Source organism: Heptranchias perlo, chromosome 3 (genome assembly GCF_035084215.1).
Source record: "Heptranchias perlo isolate sHepPer1 chromosome 3, sHepPer1.hap1, whole genome shotgun sequence".
NCBI classification, from domain to species: Eukaryota; Metazoa; Chordata; class Chondrichthyes; order Hexanchiformes; family Hexanchidae; genus Heptranchias; species Heptranchias perlo.
Genome location: NC_090327.1, coordinates 86,414,442 through 86,439,641, shown reverse-complemented (window position 1 = coordinate 86,439,641; position 25,200 = coordinate 86,414,442). Strand labels below are relative to the sequence as shown.

General features: G+C 47.0%; 4 non-coding genes across 4 annotated transcripts; all 4 read right to left on the bottom strand.

The window, feature by feature from the left end:
* Positions 1–470: 470 nt before the first annotated feature.
* On the bottom strand, positions 471–584 carry LOC137320287 (U5 spliceosomal RNA). Its single transcript, XR_010962449.1, has one exon. It is a non-coding gene; the product is annotated as a U5 spliceosomal RNA (small nuclear RNA).
* A 6,908-nt stretch (positions 585–7,492) lies between these two features.
* Positions 7,493–7,605, bottom strand: LOC137320288 (U5 spliceosomal RNA). The gene has a single exon (XR_010962450.1). It is a non-coding gene; the product is annotated as a U5 spliceosomal RNA (small nuclear RNA).
* Positions 7,606–18,709: 11,104 nt separating this feature from the next.
* LOC137320303 (U5 spliceosomal RNA) lies at positions 18,710–18,824 on the bottom strand. Its single transcript, XR_010962462.1, has one exon. It is a non-coding gene; the product is annotated as a U5 spliceosomal RNA (small nuclear RNA).
* Positions 18,825–24,535: 5,711 nt separating this feature from the next.
* Positions 24,536–24,649, bottom strand: LOC137320346 (U5 spliceosomal RNA). Its single transcript, XR_010962501.1, has one exon. It is a non-coding gene; the product is annotated as a U5 spliceosomal RNA (small nuclear RNA).
* Positions 24,650–25,200: the final 551 nt, after the last annotated feature.

Below are 25,200 nucleotides of genomic sequence, written 5' to 3'. Positions count from 1 at the left end.
CCTGGCTCCCCAATCTTCTTCCCGGCCCCCAATCTTCTTCCCGGCCCCCAATCTTCTTCCCGGCCCCCGACCTTCTTCCCGGCCCCTGACCTTCTTCCCGGCCCCCGACCTTCCTCCTTGGCCCCATCGATATTCTTCCTGGCCCCTAACCTTCTTCCCTGGCCCCACCGACCTTCCTCCTGGCCCCCCAAACTTTTTCCACGCCCGCCAGATTTTCCTCCCGTCCCTCCGATCTTCATTCACAATGAGTGAAATACAGGCACTTTTAAAACAAATCATATCTTAAAAAACAATAAATTCAACCACAACAACAACTTACATTTATATAGTGCCTTTAACTTAGGAAAACGTCTCTATGTGCTTCCCAGGAGCGTAAACAGACAATAATAGACACCAAGTCAAAGAAGGAGACAATTGGACAAGTGACCAAAAGCTTGGTCAAAGATAAATCTTTCTTTTAGCAATAACTCAGCCCTACAAAAGCAAGGCATCAAAAAATTATTTAAAACTCCAAACACTCCTCTCCACGGAAATCTTTAGTAAAAGGCGAAAGATTTATACGATCTGAAGAGAAAATAGAGTAATGTAAGGACTCAACCTCAGCTCATTGCTCCTAAGCGATGACATACCTCTTTAACATTGTACTAAGACGCTAGAACTAAGATCCAGAGAAAACATATTACCACAGATCAACACAGCAAGTGGAAAAGTAATGACAATCTTCAATCTCGGTGAAAACCACGGTCAAACCTGAAGTTTATTTTGCCTTTTTGCAAAGTACTATGTAGAACATTATGGGTATGTAAATGAGCTCTGAGCTTTGTGGAGGCTGGGTTTACAGTGACGTGTACAATAAAAGGTGTCGCTGTGGGAACCCGTATGGGTCCTAGTTATGCCTGCCTTTTTGTGGGATATGTGGAACATTCCTTGTTCCAGTCCTGCTCAGGTCCCCTCCCTCACCTCTTTTTCCGATACATTGATGACTGTATTGGAGCAGCTACATGCTTTTACCCCGAACTGGAAAATTTCATCACCCATGCTTCCAATTTCCACCCTTACCTCGCCTTCACATGGTCCATCTCTGACTCTTCCCTTGCCTTCCTCAACTTCCTTATCTCCATTTCTGGGGTTGGACTGTCAACCAATATCTATTATAAGCCCACCGACTGCAACAGCTACCTTCATTACACTTCCTCCCAACCCGCTTCCTGTAAGGATTATATTCCCATCTCCAAGCTTCTCTGTCTCTGTCACATCTGTTCTGACGATGCCACCTTCCACACCAGTGCTTCCGATACATCTTCCTTTTTCCTCAACTGAGGAATACCCTCCACTGTAGTTGACAGGGCCCTCGACCGTGTCCGTCCTATTTCCCGCACTTCGGCCCTCACCCCTTCCCCTCCCTCCCAGACCATGATAGGGACCAATTATACTCACCTTCCTCCCCACCAGCCTCCACGTTCAACATATCATCCTCCGCCATTTCCGTCATTTCCAGCGCGATCCCACCATCAAACATTTCTTCCCCTCCCCTCTCCTTTCAGCAATCCAAAGGGATTGCTCCCTGCGCGACACCCTGGTCCACTCTTCCAACACCCGCTCTCCTCCCCATGGCACCTTCCCGTGCCAGCGCAGGAGATGCAACACCTGCCTTTCACCTCTTCCATTCTCACTGCCCAGGGTCCCAAACACTCCTTCCAGGTGAAACAGCGATTTACTTGTCCTTCTTTCAATTTAATATACTGTATTCGCTGCTCACGCTGCAGTCTCACCTGGAGTACTGCGTACAGTTCTGGTGCCCTTATTTAAGGAAGGACATACTTGCACTGGAGGCAGTTCAGAGAAGGTTCACTAGGTTGATTCCGGGTATGGAAGGGTTGTCTTATGAGGAAAGATTGAACAGGTTGGGTCGATACTCATTGGAGTTTAGAAGAATGAGAGGAGATCTTATTGAAAGATACAAGATTCTGAGGGGACTCGATAGGGTAGATGCTGAGAGGATGTTACCCCTCATGGGGGAATCTAAAACTAGGGGGCATAGTCTCAGAATAAGGGGTCGCCCATTTTAGACGGAAATGAGGAGGAATTTCTTCTCCCAGAGGGTCATGAATCTTTGGAATTCTTACCCAAAAAGCTGTGGAGGCTGAGTCATTGAATACATTAAAGGCTGAGTTAGACAAATTTTTGATCAGCAAGGGATATGGGGAAAGGACGGGAAAGTGGAGTTGAGGTAAAAATCAGATCAGCCATGATCTCATGAAATGGCGGAGCAGGCTCGAGGGGTTGAATGTCCTACTCCTGCTCCTATCTCTTATGGTCTTATGGTCTTATAGTCTCTTCCACATTGAGGAGACCAAACCCAGACTGGGTGATCGCTTTGCTAAACACCTCCGCTCAGTCTGCAAGTGTGACCCTGACCTGCTGGTCGCTTGCCATTTTAATTCCCCGTCCCACTCCCACTCTGACCTCTCTGTCCTCGGCCTCTTACACTGTTCCATTGAAGCTCAACCTAAGCTCGAGGAACAGCACCTCATCTTTCGTTTAGGCACTTTACAACCTTCTGGACTCAACACTGATTTCAATAATTTCAGACCATAACCACTGCTCCCATTTTTTTGGACAGCAAGTGCTGGTCATGGTTCTGATGTTTCCATTTACAGCTCCTCGAGACCCATCTTTGTTTCTTTACTTGTCCCATTACCACCCTCCTTGTCTTGCATCATCATCCCTATGTCATTTAATCACTCCTGCCCTCCACCCTATCAGAGACCTTCCCTTTTGTTCTTTCCTCCTCTCCCAACCCGCTCCCCCCCACTTTCCCTGGCTCTGTACTTGCTTAAAAACTGTTTAATCTTCAGCTTCTTCCAGTTCTGACGAAGGGTCATTGTCCTGAAACGTTAACTCCCTTTCTTTCTCCACAGATGCACCCTGACTTGTTGAATATTTCCAGCATTTTCTGTTTTTATTTATGTACAATTCTTACTTGGGTACAAGTTTACGTCGTATGCTTATTCTCTGTATGTGCTCCCCGGCACCCTGATCTCTTCCCCAGGTCCCCGACTCGAACAAAACCCTTCATAATTTTGAACACCTCTATTAAATCCCCTCTTAACCTTCTCTGTTCTCTCAACACGACTGAAGTTCCTTATCCCTGGTACTATTCTAGTAAATCAATGCTCCCTCTCCAAGGCCTTGACATCCCTCCGAAACTGTGGTGCCCACAATTGGATACAATAATCCAGCTGAGGCCTAACCAGTTATTTATAAAGGTTTAGCATAACTTCTTTGTCTCTATTTATAAAGCCCAGGATCCCGTATGCTTCTACAACAACTTTATCAACTTTTCCTGCCACCTTCAAAGATTTGTGTATTTGAAGCCACAGATCTCTCTGTTCCTGCACCCGCTTTAAAATTGTACATTTACTTTATATTACCTCTTCTCATTCTTCCTTCCAAAATGCATCACTTCACACTTCTCTGCGTTCAATTTCATATCCCATGTGTCTTCCCATTTCACCAGTCTGTTTATGTCCTCCTGCAGTCTGCAGCTATCCTCCTCACTGTTTACGACATTTCCAAGTTTACATGAGGTTTCTGCCCCTGCAACAGCACTGAAATGGCCCTTATCAAAGTCACATATGACATCCCATGTGGCTGTAACTGTAGTAAACTATCCCACCTCATCTTTCTCGAACTGTCTGCAGCCTTTGACACGGTTGACCACACCATCCTCCTCCAACGCCTCTCCTCCATCGTCCATCTGGGTTCAACTGCCCTTGCCTGATTCCATTCCTATCTATCCAGTCATTGCCAGAGAATCACCTGCTATGGCTTCTCCTCACACTCGCACACCGTTACCTCTGGAGTCCCCCAAGGATCTATCCTTGTCCCCCTCCTATTTCTCATCTACATGCTGCCTCGCAGCAACATCATCCGAAAACATGTCTGGTTCCACATGTACGTTGACAACAACCAGCTCTACCACACCACCACCTCGCTCCACCCCCCCCCCCACTGCCTTTGAATTGTCACGTTGCTTGTCCAACATCCAGATGAGCAAAAATTTCCTCCAACTAAATGGAATCATAGAATCATAGAAAATTTACGCATAGAAGGAGGCCATTCAGCCCATCGTGTCCGCACCGGATGAGAAACGAGCCACCCAGCCTAATCCCACTTTCCCACATTTGGTCCGTAGCCCTGCAGGTCACAGCTCTTCAGGTGCACATCCAGGTATTTTTTAAATGAGTTGAGGGTTTCTGCCTCTACCACCCTCTCAGGCAGTGAGTTCCAAACTCCCACCACCCTCCGGGTGAAAATTCTTTTCCTCATTTCTGCTCTAATCCTTCTACCAATCACTTTAAATCGATGCCCCCTGGTTATTGACCCCTCCTGTAAGGGAAATAGGTCCTTCCTCGCCACTTTATCTAGGCCTCTCATAATTTTGTATACCTCAATCAAATCACCCCTCAGCCTCCTCTGTTCCAAGGAAAACAATCCCAGCCTATCCAATCTGTCATCACAGCTAAAATTCTCCAGTCCTGGCAACATGCTCGTAAATCTCTTCTGCACCCTCTGTAGTGCAATCACATCCTTCCTGTAATGTGGTGACCAGAACTGTGCGCAGTACTCAAGCTGTGGCCTAACTAGTGTTTTGTACAGTTCCAGCATAACATCCCTGCTTTTATAATCTATGCCTCAGCTAATAAAGGAAAGCATTCCATATGCCTTCTTAACACCTTATCTCTCTGTCCCGCTACCTCAGGGATCTGTGGACATGCACTCCAAGGTCCCTCACTTCGTCTACACCTCTCAGTATCCTCCCAATTATTGTGTAATCCCTTGCCTTGTTTGCTCTCCCCAAATGCTTGACCTCACACTTCTCCAGATTGAACTCCATTTGCCACTTTTCTGCCCATCTGACCAGTCCATTGATATCTTCCTGCAGTCTACAGCTTTCCTCCTCACTATCAACCACACGGCCTATCTTTATGTCATCCGCAAATTTCTTAATCATGCCCCCTACGTTTAAGTCCAAATTGTTACCATATACCACAAAAAGCAAAGGACCTCGTATTGAGCCTAAATATTAGCAAGACCGAAGCCATTGTCTTCGGTTCCCGCCACAAACTCCGTTCCCTAGCCACCAACTCTGTCCCTCTCCCTGGCCACAGTTTCAGGCTGAATCAGACCGTTCACAACCTTCATGTTCTATTTGACTCTTAGATGAGCTTCCAACCCCCTATCCGCTCCATCGCCAAGACCGCCTACTTCCACCTACGTAACATCGCCCGTCTCCTCCGCTACCTCACCGCATTCGCTGCTGAAACCCTCATGCATGCGTTTGTTACCTCCAGACTTGACTATTCCAATGTTCTCCTGGCCGGCCTCCCATATTCCACCCTCCGTAAACTGGAGCTCATTCAAAACTCTGCTGCCTGTATCGTAACTCGCACCAAGTCACCTTCACCCATCACCCATGTGCTCGCTGACCTAAAATGGCTCCCAGTCCGGCAAGGCCTCGATTTTAAAATTCTCATTCTTCTTTTCAAATCCTTCCTTGCCCTCGTCCCTCCTTATCTCTGAAACCTCCTCCAATCCTACGACTTTCCAAGACCTTTGCGCTCCTCTATCTCGAGCCGCTTGCACATCCCCAATTTTAATCGCTCCACCATTGGTGACCATGCCTTCAGCTGCCTCGGCAGTAAGTTCTGGAATTCTCTCCCTGGACCTCTCCGCCTCTTTCTCCTCCTTTAATACACTCCTTAAAACCTACCTCTTTGACCAAGCTTTGTCTTAACATCCCCTTATGTGACTCGGTATCAAATTTTGTTTGATAATGCTCCTCTGAAAGGCCTTGGGACAACAACTTACATTTTTATAGCACCTTTAACATAGTAAAACGTCCCTATGGGCTTACAGGAGTGTAAACAGACAAAAATTAACACCAAGTCAATGAAGGAGACATTAGGACAAGTGACCAAAAGCTTATTCAAAGCAATAGGTTCTAAGGAACGCCATAAAGGAGAAGGGAGGTGGAGAGCTTTATGGAGGAAATTCCAGAGTTTACGGCCTAGATGGCTGAGGCATGGCCAGCAATGGTGGGCGCAGAAAGTGATGGATGCAAAAAGGCCAGAGTTGGAGCAGAGCAGAGTTCTCGGAGGGTTTTATGGCTGGAGGAAGTTATGGTGATAGGGAGGGGGGCAATGTATGGAGTGATTCAAAGATGAGGATGAGAATTTAATGTCATCTTCAAAATCCACCTCAGCCTCACCACCTTTTACAACTCCTCCAGCCTCACATCTCATCCTGCACTATGACTCCAATCTCTGTGCATCACCCCCCTCCCTCTGCCCCACCAATAGTACATGAGCCCTACTAAAGTCAGTTTTACAGCACAGGAGGCTGCCACCCAGCCCATCTGTGCCAGTTATTTGAAACACGTACTGCCTAATCTTAAAAATGTAAATATTTCACACATTGCACTTCCACAATTTATCCAAAATCCAAGCACTTGCTGCCTGACTAATACACATGATGTGGAGATGCCGGTGTTGGACTGGGGTGTACAAATGTAAGGAATCTTACAACACCAGGTTATAGTCCAACAGTTTTATTTGAAAATCACAAGCTTTCGGAGGCTTTCTCCTTCGTCAGGTGAGTGTCGGGTTCCTTGAAAATTACTGCATATATAGTCACAGAACAATGCCTTGTGATTACAGATAATCTTTCCAACTGCCCGTTATCAAGGCCATCAAATGAATTGAATAGTGTTCAGACAGAGAAACATTAGATACCAGACTACTGAATATACAAACGGCCAGAACCAAAGACAGAGAGGGAGAGAGAGAGAGAAACATCCGAAAGGAAGAGAAAGAGAGAGAATGACCAGTTGTATTAAAAACAGATAACTTTTTTTTCCGCTGGGGGGGTTACGTGTAGCGCGACATGAACCCAAGATCCCAGTTGAGGCCGTCCTCATGGGTGCGGAACTTGGCGATCAATTTCTGCTTGACGATTTTGCGCGTAACCCCACCAGCGGAAAAAAAGTTATCTGTTTTTAATACAACTGGTCATTCTCTCTCTTTCTCTTCCTTTCGGATGTTTCTCTCTCTCCCTCTCTGTCTTTGGTTCTGGCTGTTTGTATATTCAGTAGTCTGGTATCTCATGTTTCTCTGTCTGAACACTATTCAATTCATATGATGGCCTTGATAACAGGCAGTTGGAAAGATTATCTGTAATCACCGGGCATTGTTCTGTGACTATCTTATGCAGCAATTTTCAAGGAACCCGACACTCACCTGACGAAGGAGAAAGCCTCCGAAAGCTTGTGATTTTCAAAAAAAACTTTTGGACTATAACCTGGTGCTGTAAGATTCCTTACATGACTAATACACATAAGGCCACCTCATCACAACAAATACAATTCTACCAAGACACACTTATGCCATATACACAACTAAAGATAAATCTTTCTTTCAGTAATAAATGAGCGCCACAAAAGCAGGGCATCAAAAAATGAGTTAAAACTCCAAATGCTCCTCTCCACGGAAATCTTTAGTAAAAGGCGAAAGATTTATACGATCTGAAGAGAAACCAGAGTGATGTAAAGATGTAACCACAGCCAATTGCTCCTAAGCGATGACATACCTCTTTAACATTGTACTGAGATGCTAGACCTACCATCCAGAGAAAACATATTATCACAGAGCAACACAGCAAGTGGAAAAGTAACGACAATCTTCAATCTCCGTGAAAATTACAGTCAAACCTGAAGCTTGCTTTGAAAGTACCATGTCGAACATTATGGGTATGTAAATGAGCTCTGAGCTTTGTGGAGGCTGGGTTGACAGTGACGTGTGCAATTCTCACTTGTGTACAAGTTTAGTTTATATGTTTATTCTCTCTCTGTGTTTGAACTTTCAGATGAGAAATTTTAATCAGCAGTTTCCGTGAGTGAACAAACCGTATTTTAGTTCATACAAGAAGCCATTGATTTAATGAGAGCAGAGACAGAGCTCAGAGCCGTGTATGGAAAGGAGGCAACTGAGGGATTCACTCCAAAATCTAGTATCCATTTCACTGCGCTCAAATTTTTAAACTTAAATGTATATTTGACATAGAAACTAGACTTGTTGATGTATCTGTGGTGTTAATTTTAACTGTTGATCCATTCAACATCTGTATTCCACTTTCATTTACGGAATATATTTGAAAACGACAAAGAGCAAGAAATGAAGGCGTGTTTATTCTTTTGGGGTGAAATAAAGCAAACCAAAATATTAAAAATACTTCAAACGTACATGTTTACAACATTCACAATTCACTATCTGGGCTTGGGTATCGTGGGCAAAATTGCAAAATTTCCAGATGACACAAATCTTGAAATGTGGTAAACAGCGTGAGGATAGTAGCAGACTTCAGGAGAGAAAGGGTAGAGAGTGGTTAGACACCCAAGGGGCAATGGGAGTATAGAGCATGGTAGGAGGCTGGAAAATGGTGTGAGGTGTGATGTTTGATCAGGGTTAGAGGCCGGGAGGAGGGCAGCATAGTAACAGGCCGGAGGACAGCTCTGGAGGCTGGTGGGGGATGGGGGTAGTCTCTTTTTTATTTCAAAAAAATACATCTTTCTGCTACAATATGCCCTAGAATCAACAAGGGGTCAGGCCACATTAGATTTAATAATGAGAAATGAGCCAGATTTTGTCAACATCCTTATGGTGCGTGAACATTTATCAAATAGAGATCACAAAAAACGCTCCGCTCCGGCTGATCAACGTGTACGCCCCGGCTCTGAAGAGCGAGTGGCTGGCCGTCTTCCAGCAGCTCCCACTGCTGCTGGCGACGTCCAAGCCGGTCATTCTCGGCGGTGACTTCAACTGCATCATCGGTGCGGCTGGACGATCCGGCAGAGCCAACAACAAACTGGACACAACGTCCAAACTCCTGATGGAAGCGGTGAAAGACGCCAAGCTGTGCGACGTCTTCAGCAACCCTGCAGATGGAGCGGCGCGTCAATACACCTGGTCCAGACCAGATGGGTCCGTCCGTTCCAGGATAGACTTCCTGTTTGTGTCCCGGAAGCTCAAGGTCAGATCCATCAAGGTCACACCGGTGTTCTTCTCTGACCATTGCTCCTCCTGGCCGACTGTCACCTACAGGACGATCAGAGAATGGGCAGGGGGACATGGAAGCTGAACGTGAAACTGTTGACCCCGGGAAACATTGAGGAACTGAAGAGGGATTACAAAGGTTGGAGAACCGTAAAGCCCCTCTTTGATTCCCCAGTGCACTGGTGGGAAGCCATCAAGGCGATCATCAAGAGTTTCTTCATCCTCAAAGGTGTTCAGAAGGCGAGAGAGAGGCAGAGGGAAACGTCCCGACTCCAGAAAAGCATGCAGAATCTTCTCCTGCTGCAGTCGATGGGGATCGATGTCGGGGAGGAACTCAGAGAGGTGAAGGACCAGCAAGTTTCGCTCTTTACCTCCGAGGCCTCCAAGATCATTTTCCGGTCCAGAGTCCGCTCCGTGGAGCAGGACGAGACTTGCTTGCGTTTCTTCTTCCAAAAGGTGCACAGAGAGAGCTCTGTCATCAGCAGCCTGAAGGAAGAGGACGGCTCGGTCACGTCCTCGCAGCCCGACATACTGAGGATCTGCAAATCCTTTTATGCCGGACTCTACGACGCGAAGCCCACAGACAGCGCGGCCTCCCAGTCCTTCTTGTCGTCTATCACGGAGGTTCGAGACGACAGCAAGCGGGAGAGTCTGGATCACCCGCTAACTCTGGACGAACTGACAAAGGCCGTCCGTTCCTTCGAGAAGAGTAAGACTCCCGGAAGCGACGGCTTACCGGTGGAGTTGTGCTCGGCTCTGTGTGACTGGATTGGCCCAGACCTGCTGGAAGTGTACGGGGGTATGCTCCTGGCAGGCAGCATGTCAGACGCCATGAGGAAAGGCATCATCACCCTCATCTACAAGCGGAAGGGGGAGAGGGAAGAAATCAAAAATTGGCGACCCATCTCACTACTTAACGTGGACTACAAAATTCTGTCCAAGGTCATCGCCAATCGGGTCAAGTCAGCCCTGGAGGTGGTGATCCACCCCGATCAGACCTGCACCGTACCCGGCAGGAAGATCTCTGATAGCCTGGCGCTACTCAGGGATACGATCGCCTACGTACAGGACAGGGGGGTGAACACCTGCCTGATCAGCCTGGACCAGGAGAAGGCCTTTCACAGAATATCCCACACGTACATGATGGACATGCTCCAAAATAGGGTTTGGGGAGGGAATCCGCAATTGGATCCAACTGCTCTACACAAACATCAGTAGCACCGTTTCAATCAACGGGTGGGAATCAGAAAGATTTCCGATCAAATCTGGAGTCAGTCAGGGCTGTCCTCTCTCCTCCGTCTTGTTTGTGTGTTGCATCGAGCCCTTTGCTGAGTCCATCAAGAGGGATGCGGACATAAGAGGGGTGACGATCCCAGGCAGCGGAGGCACTCAGGTCAAGGCCTCCCTGTACATGGACGACGTTGCCGTCTTTTGCTCAGATCAGCTGTCGGTCCACAGATTGATGAGCATCTGCGACCAGTTCGAACTGGCCTCGGGGGCCAGGGTAAATCGCACCAAGAACGAGGCCATGTTCTTTGGGAATTGGACCGACCGATCCTTTGTCCCCTTCACCGTCAAGTCGGAATACCTGAAGGTGCTGGGGATCTGGTTCGAGGGGACCGGGGCGTGCACCAAAAACTGGGAAGAGTGTATTGCCAAGGTTAAGCAGAAACTGGGACTGTGGGATCGACGATCCCTCTCGATCGTGGGCAAGAACCTGGTCATCAGGTGCGAGGTGCTCTCGGTGTTGCTGTACGTGGTGCAGGTCTGGCCCATACCTCACTCCTGCGCCGCGACAGTCACCCGAGCCATCTTCCGCTTTATCTGGAGATCAAAAATGGACCATGTCCGCAGGGTCACGATGTACAAATCTCCAGAGAAAGGGGGGAAAGGCGTGCCCAACGTGGCCCTCATCCTGATGGTCACCTTTGTGAGCGGCTGCATCAAGCTGTGTGTAGACCCTCTGTACGCAAACACATAGTGTCACTACGTGCTGAGGTTCTACCTGTCCCCGGTGTTGTGAAGGATGGGCCTGGCCACGCTGCCACGGAACGCTCCGTCCAGTTGGACCGTTCCGCCCCACCTGTCCTTCGTGGAAACGTTTGTGCAGAAAAACACCTTTGACCACAAGGCGATCAGCAAGTGGTCCGCACATAACGTCCTCGAGACCCTGCGGGAAAAGGAGATGGTGGATCCTGTCGGTTGATTCCCCAAGCAGACTGTCAATGTCATTTGGCAGAACGCCTCATCGCCAGAGCTTTCAAACAAGCACCAAGACCTAGCTTGGCTGGTGGTGAGAAGGGCCCTTCCCGTCAGATCCTTCATGCACTCCTGGACTCTCAGCACCACCGCACACTGTCCCCGAGGAGGCTGCAGTGGAGACGAGACCGTCACCCATCTCCTTCTGGAATGTGCCTTTGCAAAGAAGGTCTGGAGAGAGATGCAGTGGTATCTGTCTGGGTTCGTCCCGAGCAGTTCCGTAACACAGCATTCTGTGCTCTATGGGCTGTTCCCGGGGACGCACACTGAGACGGACATCAACTGCTGCTGGAAGACCATCAACTCGGTGAAAGACGCCCTTTGGTCTGCCCGAAACTTGCTGGTCTTCCAGTGCAAGGTGCTGTCCTCGACCGAGTGTTGCAGACTGGCACATTCCAAGGTCCAGGACTAAGTGCTTAGGGACGCACTGAGGATGGGTGCGTCCGCCGCAAAGGCTCTGTGGGGAAAGGCAACCGTTTAGAGCCTTCCCGCCATTGTACCCGTAATAAATCTGTAATGTATCTGTAATGAATCACCTGTATTGATTGTGATGCAATGAGGCACCCGAGAATGTCATGAACTGTAATTATGTTCAATGTGTTTCATTGAACTGCACTTGATGTAACCTGCAAATTGCATAATCTGTATTGTGTACGTTTGGAATGTGATATGAGAACTGTATTGTATGTACTGCTGCAAATTTTATGAATAAAGTAAATTATTTGAAAAAAAAGTGATCATAATATGATTGAAATAAAAACAGAAAATGCTGGAAATACTCAGCGAGCCAGGCAGCAACTGTGGAGAAAGAAATAGAGTTAACATTTCAGGTCGATGACCCCTCGTCAGAATTGGAAGAAGTTGAAGATTAAACAGTTTTTAAGCAAGTACAGAGCCAGGGAAAGTTGGGGAGGGGGAGGAAGGAGAGGAAAGAACAAAAGGGAAGGTCTCTGATAGGGTGGAGGGCAGGAGTGATTAAATGACAAAGGGATGATGGTGCAAGACAAGGAGGGTGGTAATGGGACAAGTAAAGAAACAAAAGATGGGTCTAGAGGAGCTGTAAATGGAAACATCAGAACCATTACCAGCACCTGCTGTCCAAAAAAAGTGGGAGCAGGGTCGCTTCAATGATCACGAAGGTCGGGCCCCAGGACGAGCAAGTAAAATCAGCTATAACCAGTTGGAGCTTTGCTGATGTCGAGCTGGATCCTAAGGCTGGCCGGAGACCGATCTAACACCTTTTTCCAGTGGGGTAAAAAGTATTTTTTTGCAGCAGACATGGCGGCCAGAGCTTCCCGAGCACCTGGGCATGGGGTGTGCAACACTGTCAGGCTGACCGCAAGGACGGGTGAAGGAACCTCGCCGTGGCAACGAAACATCTTTGTGATGAAAGTACTTCTCGAAGCCTGCGGATTTGCGGCCATGGACACCTCCTGCCCGCAGGACTTCCCGAGGACAGATACTTCGACGTGACCTTCAGGGATGTCGCAGGATGCCTAAAGATACTCCAGGCCTTCAAGGAGAAGGGGAAGGAAGCGCCATTGTCACTTCTCACTGCGGAGCCGCTCTTCACGCTCCCGCGGGGATGGAACGGATGCTAACAGCTCACACGTTCAACCCGCATGTGCCAGTAATTGATGTGCTGATGCTCCTCAAGAGATAAGCGGAAGGAGCAAATCGGAGCATCGACATCGCGGACATGTTCAGGATCTAGACGAGCAAGAGGAGCATCAAGGTGACGCTGAGGGTGGATGACAAGGGAAAAATCATTCATTTCCCATCGAGTTTCGTGATTGGGATGAGTCATGGATACGCGGTGTAACAGGGGCAGCCCAGAGTGCGTCGATCCTGCGGCAAACCTGGGCATGAGGCGGCCTCCTGCAAGGCGATGATCTGCAGGAACTGCAGGGAGGAGGGCCATCAGACACTGGACTGTCAGGAGGCCAAGTGCTGCAACCTGTTTGGAGAGGCTACTCATTTGTACATGCCCTGCCCAAACCAGACACAGCTATGCACAGGCAGCGAGAGGCGAGGTGATAAAGGAGAAGAGAGCAGCAGTTGTGGCTGCCCCAAAGGAGGCCAGATCCCTCCCCACTGCCGTGGACCCCCGTGAAGGAGCCAACGACAAGGAGGAGGACAAAGAGCAGGAAGTGAGCATTGAGGAAACCGACCAAATCCCGACACTCAGCCCCGAGACTCTCCCTGAGCACCAGAGCCGATGGAAAGTGAGCCAGCGGCAGAAGAAGGTTGGACGGCACAGCAAAAGAAAAAGAAGTCCCGAAAATCAGAGGAACTGACGGCCAAAGGTGGAACCAGCAGCAACAGGGGCTGAGAGCCACCAACAGACGACAGTGGCTGCTACTCAGCTGACGAAAAAGGAAAAGGGGAGAGTCCCACCTACCCTCAAAGGAATAGGCAAAACACAACTGTAACCAATGACACAGACAGCAGGCTCCAGCTCCAGGAATTTGGCAGCTCCAGGGCATCAAGAGCAGCAATGAGCCCAGCACACCCCAACTCCAGGACGCCGGGAGAAGCGACATGGAGAGCGAAGTCCCCCAACTCTGGGCAACCGGGAGCAGCACAACAGTCGCGGAGAACGAACCACCGGCAAAGGCCGAGGAACCGAACCTGGTCATGGATCTCACAGACGCACCACCCCACGAGGCCCCGTCGACAACCCCCGAGTGCGGACACTCCTCCAACGGAGGACAGGCCTCATTCCTCAGCCCTTGGACTGTCCAGAAGTTCATGCACACTCCACAAATGCAGAATCAGGACCAATGGATGGAAATGGAGAGTAATGTAGAACCCGGACTAATGTAATTATAGGACCTTAATGTATTTTTAAAATGGCTTTAAAATTTGCATCCATAAACATGCATTGTGTTAAATCGACTACGCAATGCGCTGTGACCCTGAACTACCTGTCCAGGGTCAAGAGGGACCTGCTGTTCTTGCAGGAATGTGGAATCCCGCACCTCAGCAACTATCGGCAGTGGTCATGCATGTGGACCCCAAGCGTGGATCCGATCGGGCAGTTCCCCAACCAGACAGTCGATGCCATTTGGCAGAACGTCTCGTCGCCAGAACTGACCAACAGGCACCAGTAGCTTGGGTGGTGGTGAGAAGGGCCCTCCCAGTGTGGTCTTTCCAAAACAAACGGAATCACAGCGCCACCGCGAGCCGCCCTCGAGGCTGCGGCAGGGTCGAGAGCGTCATCCACGTCTTCATGGATTGCCCCTTCGCGCAGAAGGTGTGGAGTGAGATGCATTGGTATCTGTCCCGGTTCATCCCAAACAGCTCGGTAACACACGACGCTGCGTTCTACGGGCTGTTCCCCGAAACACATACAGAGACAGATATCAACTGCTGCTGGAAGACCATCAACTCCGTGAAGGAGACCCTTTGGTCCACCCGAAACCTGTTGGTCTTCCAGCTGAAGGAGCTGCCCAAGAACAAGTGTTGCCGATTGGCACACTCCAACGTCCAGGAGTACACGCTGCGGGACGCACTGAAGCATGGTGAGGCCTACACAAAGGCTGTATGGGGAAAGGCCACCGTGTAAGGCCACCCTACCTTGTATTGTACAGAATGTATTATAAGATATGTACTCTGTTTTGAATTGTAATGATGGGATCGGAGGTTGTATGATCCATATTGCATTATTTTGAATTGTAATTGCGCATTTACATTGAACTGTGTGTATCCTTAAATTTCATGAAATAAGGTATATTTTGAAATTTAAAAAAAGAATTTAATGTGATACAAAACCCCAGTTTATACCCTTAAGGGGCAAGAGTTCTACTTGCCAAAAAAAAAGGCATGGACAATAAAAGAGGTAAGGGACAACATAAAACTAAAAGAAAAAGCATACAAAAATGAAAAAAAAAGCACAGATCCTGGTGACTGGGAGAGATATAAAGAACATCAAAGGGTGACAAAACAGACAGTAAGAGCTACAAAAAGGGAGAATGAAAAGAAACTTGCAAGGGATATCAAAATCAACACAAAGAATTTTTACAATTATATTAGGAAAAAGAGGGTGGTCAAGAGCAATGTGGGCCCCTCAAAAACTGATAATGGTGATATTGTAAATGAAAATAAGGAAATGGTGGACATGTTAAGTAATTATTTTGCGTCAGTATTTACAGTAAGGAAGAGGATAGCATGCCACATACCCCAAGGAAACTAATTTTTAAACAGGGATGGGGACTCACCATAATTAACGTAAGCAAATTGACAGGAATGAAGAAAATAATGACACTAAAGAGTGACAAATCCCAAGGACCAGGTGCTTTCCATCCCAGGATTGTAAAGGAAGTAGGTGAGAACATTGCAGATGCCCGAACTATAATCTTCCAAAGTCCTCTTGATTCAGGTACTGTTCCTTTAGATTGGAAAATTGCATGTTACTCCTCTATTTAAGAAAGGTGAGAGAGGGAAACCAAGGAATTATGGACCAGTTAGCCTAACATCTGTTGTCAGGAAATTACTAGAGTCTATAATTAAGGATAGAGTGACTTAACAACTTGAAAAATTTCAGCTGATCAGACAGAGCCAGCATGGATTTGTGAAGGGTGGGTCATGCCTGACGAACCTGATTGAATTTTTTGAAGAGGTGACTGATGAAGTGGGCAGGGGAATGTCTATGGATGTTGTTTATGTGGACTTCCAGAAGGCATTCGATAAAGTCCCTCATAAGAGACTGATAGCTAAAGTTGAAGCTCGTTGAATTGAGGACAAATTGTTGATCCGATTAGGAAATTTGTTGAGGGGCAGGAAACAGAGAGTCGGGAAAATTGGCAGGTACTCGAATTGGCAGGATGTGACCAGTGGTGTCCCACTGGGATCTGTGTTGGGACCTCAACTATGCACTGTATTTATCAATGACTTAGATGATAGGATAGAGAGCCACATTAACAAGTTTGCCGATGACACAAAGTTAGGTGGCATTGTAAGCAGTGTAGATGGAAGCATGAAATTACAGAGAGATATTAATAGATCAAGTGAATTGGCAAAACTATGCCAAATGGATTTGAATGTAGGCAAGTATGAGGTCATCCACTTTGGGCCTAAAAAAGATAGGTCAGAGTACTTTCTAAGTGATGAACAGCTCGAAACAGTGGAGGTCAAAAGAGACTTAGGGGTCCATGTACACAGATCATTAAAATGTCATGGACAGGTACAGAAAATAATCGAAAAGGCTAATGGAATGCTGGCCTTTATATCTAAAGGACTAGAATACAAGGGGGTAGAAGTTATGCTACAGCTGTACAAAGCCCTGATTAGACCACCTGGAGTACTGTGTTCAGTTCTGGGCACGCTCCTTAGGAAGGATATATTGGCCTTGGAGGGAGTGCAGCGTAGATTTACCAGAATGATACCTGGACTCCAAGGATTTAATTCCGAGGAGAGATTACACAAACTAGGGTTGTATTCCCTGGAATTTAGAAGATTAAGGGGTGATTTGATCAAAGTTTTCAAGATATTAAGGGGAACTGATAGGTTCGATAGACAGAAAATATTTGCGCTGGTTGGGGAATGAGCCTAAAAATTAGAGCCAGGACTTGCAGGAGTGAAGTTAGGAAACACTTCTACACACAAAGGGTGGTGGAAGTTTGGAATTCTCTTCCGCAAGTGGCAGTCGATGTCGCTCAATGGTTAATTTTAAATCTGAGATTGATAGATTTTTGTTAACCAAAGGCATTAAGGGATATGGAGTTAGGTCACAGATCAGCCATGAACTCATTGAGTGGCCAAACAGGCTCGAGGGGCTAAATGGCCTACTCCTGTTCCTTTGTTCCTAATGAGGATAGTGATATAATTTTAACCTAATTTAACTGCAATTTTTTATGAGGAAAGAGATATAGGAGTAAATTTTAACCCCCAAGAACGGGTGGGTTGGGGGCGGGTGGGAGTTTAAAATAACAGTTTTTTGGAGCACGACCACATCCTGGTTCCAACTCGCCCACTTCCGGGTTTAATCCAGGCAGGCTTGGATGTGTGCAGCCAGCAGACACCAGGAAGTCCCGCCCCCACTTAAAGCCAGCAGACCGATACTTAAAAGGGCATTTTACCTCATTGAGATACTTGAGGTACTTAATAGATCATGTATTACAACATTAAAATGAATTTAACCTCACCTGTTCGGGTTTGTCATCACTTTCGAATCACGTGAGCTGAAAGCAGGAGAGAAGGGCCGGATCCATGAGGTGAGTGCCTTTATTGCACTGCTTGTGGGCCCGAAGGAGCAGGAATGCTTCATCCAGGCCCAACAAGCTCACCTGGAACCCCGTCATCAAACGAGCCCCCCTCCCCCCGATACTGGACAAACCCCACGCCCCACCCCCGCACCATTGTGGACCCCCACCGACCTCAGACTCTTCACCCAACCTCCAGCGACCTCAGGTCTCCAAGTCCCAGCCCCCCAATCTCCTCCCCGGCACCCTGATCTCCTACCTGACCGCCCAAATGTTCTTCCCGGCCCCCTGTATGATCTCTTTTGCAACCTTCTGATCTTCATCCTGACTCCCCGACCTTCTTCCCGGCCCCCGACCTTCTTCCACGGCCCTCCCGATTTTCCTCCCGTCCCTCCGATCTTCATTCACAATGAGTGAAATACAGGCACTTTTAAAACAAAAAATATCTTAACAAACAATAAATTCAACCACAACAACAACTTACATTTATATAGTGCCTTTAACTTAGTAAAACGTCACTATGTGCTTCGCAGGAGCGTAAACAGACAATAATAGACACCAAGTCAAAGAAGGAGACAATTGGACAAGTGACCAAAAGCTTGGTCAAAGAGGTAAGTTTAAAGGAGCGCCTTAAAAGAGGAGAGAGTTGAAGAGGTTTATGGAGAGAATTCCAGAGCGCAAAAGGCCAGAGTTGGAGCAACGCAGAGTTCCCGGAGGATTGTATATTTGGAGGAAGTTATGGTGATAGGGAGGGGGCGAGACCATGGAACACGAGGATGAGAATTTAATGTCATCTTCAAACTCCACCTCAGCATCACCACACTCGACTTTTATAACTCCTCCAGCCTCACATCTCATCCTGCACTGTGACTCCAATCTCTGTGCATCACCCCTCTCCCTCTGCCCCACCACTGGCACATGAGCCCGACTCAAGTCAGTTTTACAGCACAGACGCCACCACCCAGCCCATGTACGCCAGTTATTTGAAACACGGAACACCTAATCCCAAAAATTTAAATATCTAACATATTGCAACTTCAGAGAGTATCCAATACCCAAGCACTTGGCAGCCTAACGAATGAACCTAAAGACACATCTAAAACAAAAAATAAATCTTTCTTTCAGCAATAAATCAGCCCCACAAAAGCAGGGCATCAAAAAATTATTTAAAAACTCCAAATGCTCCTCTCCACGGAAATCTTTAGTAAAAGGCGAAAGATTTATACGATCTGAAGAGAAAGCAGAGTAATCTCAAGACTCAACCTCAGCTCCTTGCTCCTTAGCGATGACATACCCCTTTAACATTGTACTGAGATGCTAACACTAAGATCCAGAGAAAACATATTACCACAGATCAACACAGCAAGTGGAAAAGTAATGACAATCTTCAATCTCCATGAAAGCTACAGTCAAACCTGAAGTTTATTTTGCTTTTTTGCAAAGTACCATGTAGAACATTATGGGTATGTAAATGAGCTCTGAGCTTTGTGGAGGCTGGGTTTCCAGTGACGTGTTCAATTCTTACTTGGGTACAAGTTTAGTTTGTATGTTTATACTGTCTCTGTGTTTGAACTTTCAGATGAGAAATTTTAATCAGCAATTTCTGCTAGTGATCAAACTGTATTTTGGTTCATACAGGAAGCCATTGATTTGATGAGAGCAGAGACAGAGCTCAGAGCCGTGCATGGAAAGGAGTCAATTGAGGGATCCACTCCAAAATCTAGTATCCATTTCATTGTGCTCAAATGTTAATACTGAAATTTATATTTGGCCATAGAAACTAGACTTGTTGATGTATCTGTGGTGTTAATTTTAACTGTTGATCCATTAAATATCTGTATTCCACTTTCATTTACGGAATTTATTTGGAAATAACCAAAAGCAAGAAATGAAGGCGCCATTTATTCTTTTGGGGTGAAATAAAGCAAACCAAAATATAAAAAATACTTCAAACGTACATGTTTACAACATTCACAATTCACTATCTGGGCTTGGGTATAGTGGGCAAAATTGCAAAATTTCCAGATGACACAAATCTTGGAAATGTGGTAAACAGCGTGAGGACAGTAGCAGACTTCAGGAGAGAAAGGGTAGAGAGTGGTTAGACACCCAAGGGGCAATGGGAGTATAGAGCATGGTAGGAGGCTGGGAAATGGTGTGAGGTGTGATGTTTGATCAGGGTTAGAGGCCGGGAGGAGGGGAGCATAGTAACAGGCCGGAGGAAAGCTCTAGAGGCTGGTGGGGGAGGGGGGTAGTGTCTTTTTTATTTCAAAAAAATACATTGAAATCAATGTTGAGTCCAGCAGGTTGTAAAGTGCCTCATCGAAAGATGAGGTGCTGTTCGTTGAGCTTCATTGGAATAGTGTAAGAGGCCAATGACAGAGAGGTCAGAGTGGCAGTAGGACAGGGAATTAAAATGGCAAGCAACCGGCAGGTCAGGGTCACGCTTGTGGACTGAGGGAAGGTGTTCAGCAAAGCAATCACCCAATATGGGTCTGGTCTTCCCAATGTAGTGGAGACCACATCGTGAGCAGTGAATACAGGATGCTAAAGTGAAAGTACCTGCCCAAACTGCAGACACAGCTATGCACAGGCAGCGAGAGGCGAGGTGATAAAGGAGAAGAGAGCAGCAGTTGTGGCTGCCCCAAAGGAGGCCAGATCCCTCCCCACTGCCGTGGACCCCGTGAAGGAGCCAACGACAAGGAGGAGGACAAAGAACAGGAAGTGAGCGTCGAGGAAACCAACCAAATCCCGACACTCAGCCCCGAGACTCTCCCTGAGCACGAGAGCCGATGGAAAGTGAGCCAGCGGCAGAAGAAGGTTGGACGGCACAGCAAAAGAAAAAGAAGTCCCGAAAATCAGAGGAACTGACGGCCAAAGGTGGAACCAGCAGCAACAGGTGCTTAGAGCCACCAACGGACGACAGTGGCTACTCCTCAGCTGACGAAAAAGGAAAAGGTAGAGTCCCACCTACCCTCAAAGGAATAGGCAAAACACAACTGTAACCAATGACACAGACAGCAGGCTCCAGCTCCAGGAATTTGGCAGCTCCAGGGCATCAGGAGCAGCAATGAGCCCAGCACACCCCAACTCCAGGACGCTGGGAGAAGCGACATGGAGAGCGAAGTCCCCCAACTCCGGGCAACAGGGCGAAGCGACATGGAGAACAATGTCCCCCATCTCTGGGCAACCGGGAGCAGCACAACAGTCGCGGAGAACGAACCACCGGCAAAGGCCGAGGAACCGAACCTGGTCATGGATCTCCCAGACGCACCACCCCACGAGACCCCGTCGACAATCCCCGAGCGCGGACACTCCTCCAACGGAGGACAGACCTCATTCTTCAGCCCTTGGACTGTCCAGAAGTTCGTGCACACCACACAAATGCAGAATCAGGACCAATGGATGGAAATGGAGAGTAATGTAGAACCCGGACTAATGTAATTATAGGACCTTAATGTTTGTCCTTTTAGTATTTTTAAAATGGCTTTAAAATTTGCATCCATAAACATGCATTGTGTTAAATCGACTACGCAATGCGCTGCGACCCTGAACTACCTGTCCAGGGTCAAGAGGGACCTGCTGTTCTTGCAGCAATGTGGAATCCTGCACCTCAGCAACTATCGGCAGTGGTCATGCATGTGGACCCCAAGCGTGGATCCGATCGGGCAGTTCCCCAACCAGACAGTCGATGCCATTTGGCAGAACGTCTCGTCACCAGAACTGACCAACAGGCAACAGTAGCTTGGGTGGTGGTGAGAAGGGCCCTCCCAGTGTGGTCGTTCCAAAACAAACGGAATCACAGCACCACCGCGAGCCTCCCTCGAGGCTGCGGCAGGGTCGAGAGCGTCATCCACGTCTTCATGGATTGCCCCTTCGTGCAGAAGGTGTGGAGTGAGATGCATTGGTATCTGTCCCGGTTCATCCCAAACAGCTCGGTAACACACGACGCTGCGTTCTACGGGCTGTTCCCCGAAACACATACAGAGACAGATATCAACTGCTGCTGGAAGACCATCAACTCCGTGAAGGAGACCCTTTGGTCCACCCGAAACCTGTTGGTCTTCCAGCTGAAGGAGCTGCCCAAGAACAAGTGTTGCCGATTGGCACACTCCAAGGTCCAGGAGTACATGCTGCGGGATGCACTGAAGCATGGTGAGGCCTACACAAAGGCTGTATGGGGAAAGGCCACCGTGTAAGGCCACCCCACCTTGTATTGTACAGAATGTATTATAAGATATGTACTCTGTTTTGAATTGTAATGATGGGATCGGAGGTTCTATGATCCATATTGTATTATTTTGAATTGTAATTGCGCATTTACATTGAACGGTGTGTATCCTTAAATTTCATGAAATAAGGTATATTTTGAAATTTAAAAAAGGAATTTAATGTGATACAAAACCCCAGTTTATACCCTTAAGGGGCAAGAGCTCTACTTGCCAAAAAAAAGGTATGGACAATAAAAGAGGTAAGGGACAACATAAAACTAAAAGAAAAAGCATACAAAAATGAAAAAAAAAGCACAGATCCTGGTGACTGGGAGAGATATAAAGAACATCAAAGGGTGACAAAACAGACAGTAAGAGCTACAAAAAGGGAGAATGAAAAGAAACTTGCAAGGGATATCAAAATCAACACAAAGAATTTTTACAATTATATTAGGAAAAAGAGGGTGGTCAAGAGCAATGTGGGCCCCTCAAAAACTGATAATGGTGATATTGTAAATGAAAATAAGGAAATGGTGGACATGGTCAGTAATTATTTTGCGTCAGTATTTACAGTAAGGAAGAGGATAGCATGCCACATACCCCAAGGAAACTAATTTTTAAACAGGGATGGGGACTCACCATAATTAACGTAAGCAAATTGACAGGAATGAAGAAAATAATGACACTAAAGAGTGACAAATCCCAAGGACCAGGTGCTTTCCATCCCAGGATTGTAAAGGAAGTAGGTGAGAACATTGCAGATGCCCGAACTATAATCTTCCAAAGTCCTCTTGATTCAGGTACTGTTCCTTTAGATTGGAAAATTGCATGTTACTCCTCTATTTAAGAAAGGTGAGAGAGGGAAACCAAGGAATTATGGACCAGTTAGCCTAACATCTGTTGTCGGGAAATTACAAGAGTCTATAATTAAGGATAGAGTGATTTAACAACTTGAAAAATTTCAGCTGATCAGACAGAGCCAGCATGGATTTGTGAAGGGTGGGTCATGCCTGACGAACCTGATTCAATTTTTTGAAGAGGTGACTAAAGTAGTGGACAGGGGAATGTCTATGGATGTTGTTTATGTGGACTTCCAGAAGGCATTCGATAAAGTCCCTCATAAGAGACTGATAGCTAAAGTTGAAGCTCGTTGAATTGAGGATAAATTGTTGACCCGATTAGGAAATTGGTTGAGGGGCAGGAAACAGAGAGTTGGGAAAATTGGCAGGTACTCAAATTGGCAGGATGTGACTAGTGTTGTCCCACTGGGATCTGTGTTGGGACCTCAACTATGCACTGTATTTATCAATGACTTAGATAATGGGATAGAGCCAGCACTTAAAGCCAGCCACTTAAAGCCAGCAGACCGATACTTAAAAGGGCATTTTACCTCATTGAGATACTTGAGGTACTTAATAGATCATGTATTACAACATTAAAATGAATTTAACGTTACCTGTTCGGGTTTCTCATCACTTCCGAATCACACGTAAGCTGAAAGCAGGAGAGAAGGGCCGGATCCATGAGGTGAGTGCCTTTATTGCACTGTTTGTGGGCCCGGAGGAGCAGGAATGCTTCATCCAGGCCCAACAAGCTCACCTGGAACCCCGTGATCAAACGAGCCCCCCTCTCCCCGATACTAGACAACCCCCACGCCCCACCCCCGCACCATTGTGGACCCCCACCGACCTCAGACTCTTCACCCAACCTCCAGCGGCCTCAGGTCTCCAAGTCCCAGCCCCCCAATCTCCTCCCCGGCCCCCTGACCTCCTACCTGACCGCCCAAATGTTCTTCCCGGCCTCCGGGATTTTACCCAGCCCCCCGTATGATCTCTTTTCCAACCTTCTGATCTTCATCCTGACTCCCCAATCTTCTTTCCAGCCCCCAACCTTCGTCCCGACCCACGACCTTCTTCCTTGGCCCCATCAATATTCTTCCTGGCCCCCAACCTTCTTCCACGGCCCACCGATTTTCCTCCCGTCCCTCCGATCTTCATTCACAATGAGTGAAATACAGGCACTTTTAAAACAAATAATATCTTAACAAACAATAAATTCAACCACAACAACAACTTACATTTATATAGTGCCTTTAACTTAGTAAAACGTCTCTATGGGCTTCGCAGGAGCGTAAACAGACAATAATAGACACCGAGTCAAAGAAGGAGACAATTGGACAAGTGACCAAAAGCTTGGTCAAAGAGGTAAGTTTAAAGGAGCGCCTTAAAAGAGGAGAGAGTTGAAGTGGTTTATGGAGAGAATTCCAGAGCGCAAAAGGCCAGAGTTGGAGCAACGCAGAGTTCCCGGAGGATTGTATATTTGGAGGAAGTTATGGTGATAGGGAGTGGGCGAGGATGAGAATTTAATGTCATCTTCAAACTCCACCTCAGCATCACCACACTCGACTTTTATAACTCCTCCAGCCTCACATCTCATCCTGCACTGTGACTCCAACCTTTGTGAATCACCCTTCTCCCTCTGCCCCACCATTCGTGCATCAGCCCTACTAAAATCAGTTTTACAGCACAGGAGGCCGCCACCCAGCCCATCTACGCCAATTATTTGAGACACGCACGACTTAGTCCCAAAAATGTAAATATATAACATATTGCACTTCCAGAATTTATCCAAAACCCAAGCACTTGCCAGCCTGAGTAATGAACCTTTGGCCACCTCATCACAATAACAATCAGGGCACACCTACGACATATTCACAACTAAAGATAAATCTTTCTTTTAGCAATAACTCAGCCCTACAAAAGCAAGGCATCAAAAAATTATTTAAAACTCCAAACACTCCTCTCCACGGAAATCTTTAGTAAAAGGCGAAAGATTTATACGATCTGAAGAGAAAACAGAGTAATGTAAGGACTCAACCTCAGCTCATTGCTCCTAAGCGATGACATACCTCTTTAACATTGTACTAAGACGCTAGAACTAAGATCCAGAGAAAACATATTACCACAGATCAACACAGCAAGTGGAAATGTAATGACAATCTTCAATCTCCGTGAAAGCTACAGTCAAACCTGAAGTTTATTTTGCCTTTTTGCAAAGTACTATGTAGAACATTATGGGTATGTAAATGAGCTCTGAGCTTTGTGGAGGCTGGGTTTACAGTGACGTGTACAATAAAAGGTGTCGCTGTGGGAACCCGTATGGGTCCTAGCTATGCCTGCCTTTTTGTGGGATATGTGGAACATTCCTTGTTCCAGTCCTGCTCAGGTCCCCTCCCTCACCTCTTTTTCCGATACATTGATGACTGTATCGGAGCAGCTACATGCTTTTACCCCGAACTGGAAAATTTCATCAACTATGCTTCCAATTTCCACCCTACCCTCGCCTTCACATGGTCCATCTCTGACTCTTCCCTTGCCTTCCTCAACTTCCTTATCTCCATTTCTGGGGTTAGAC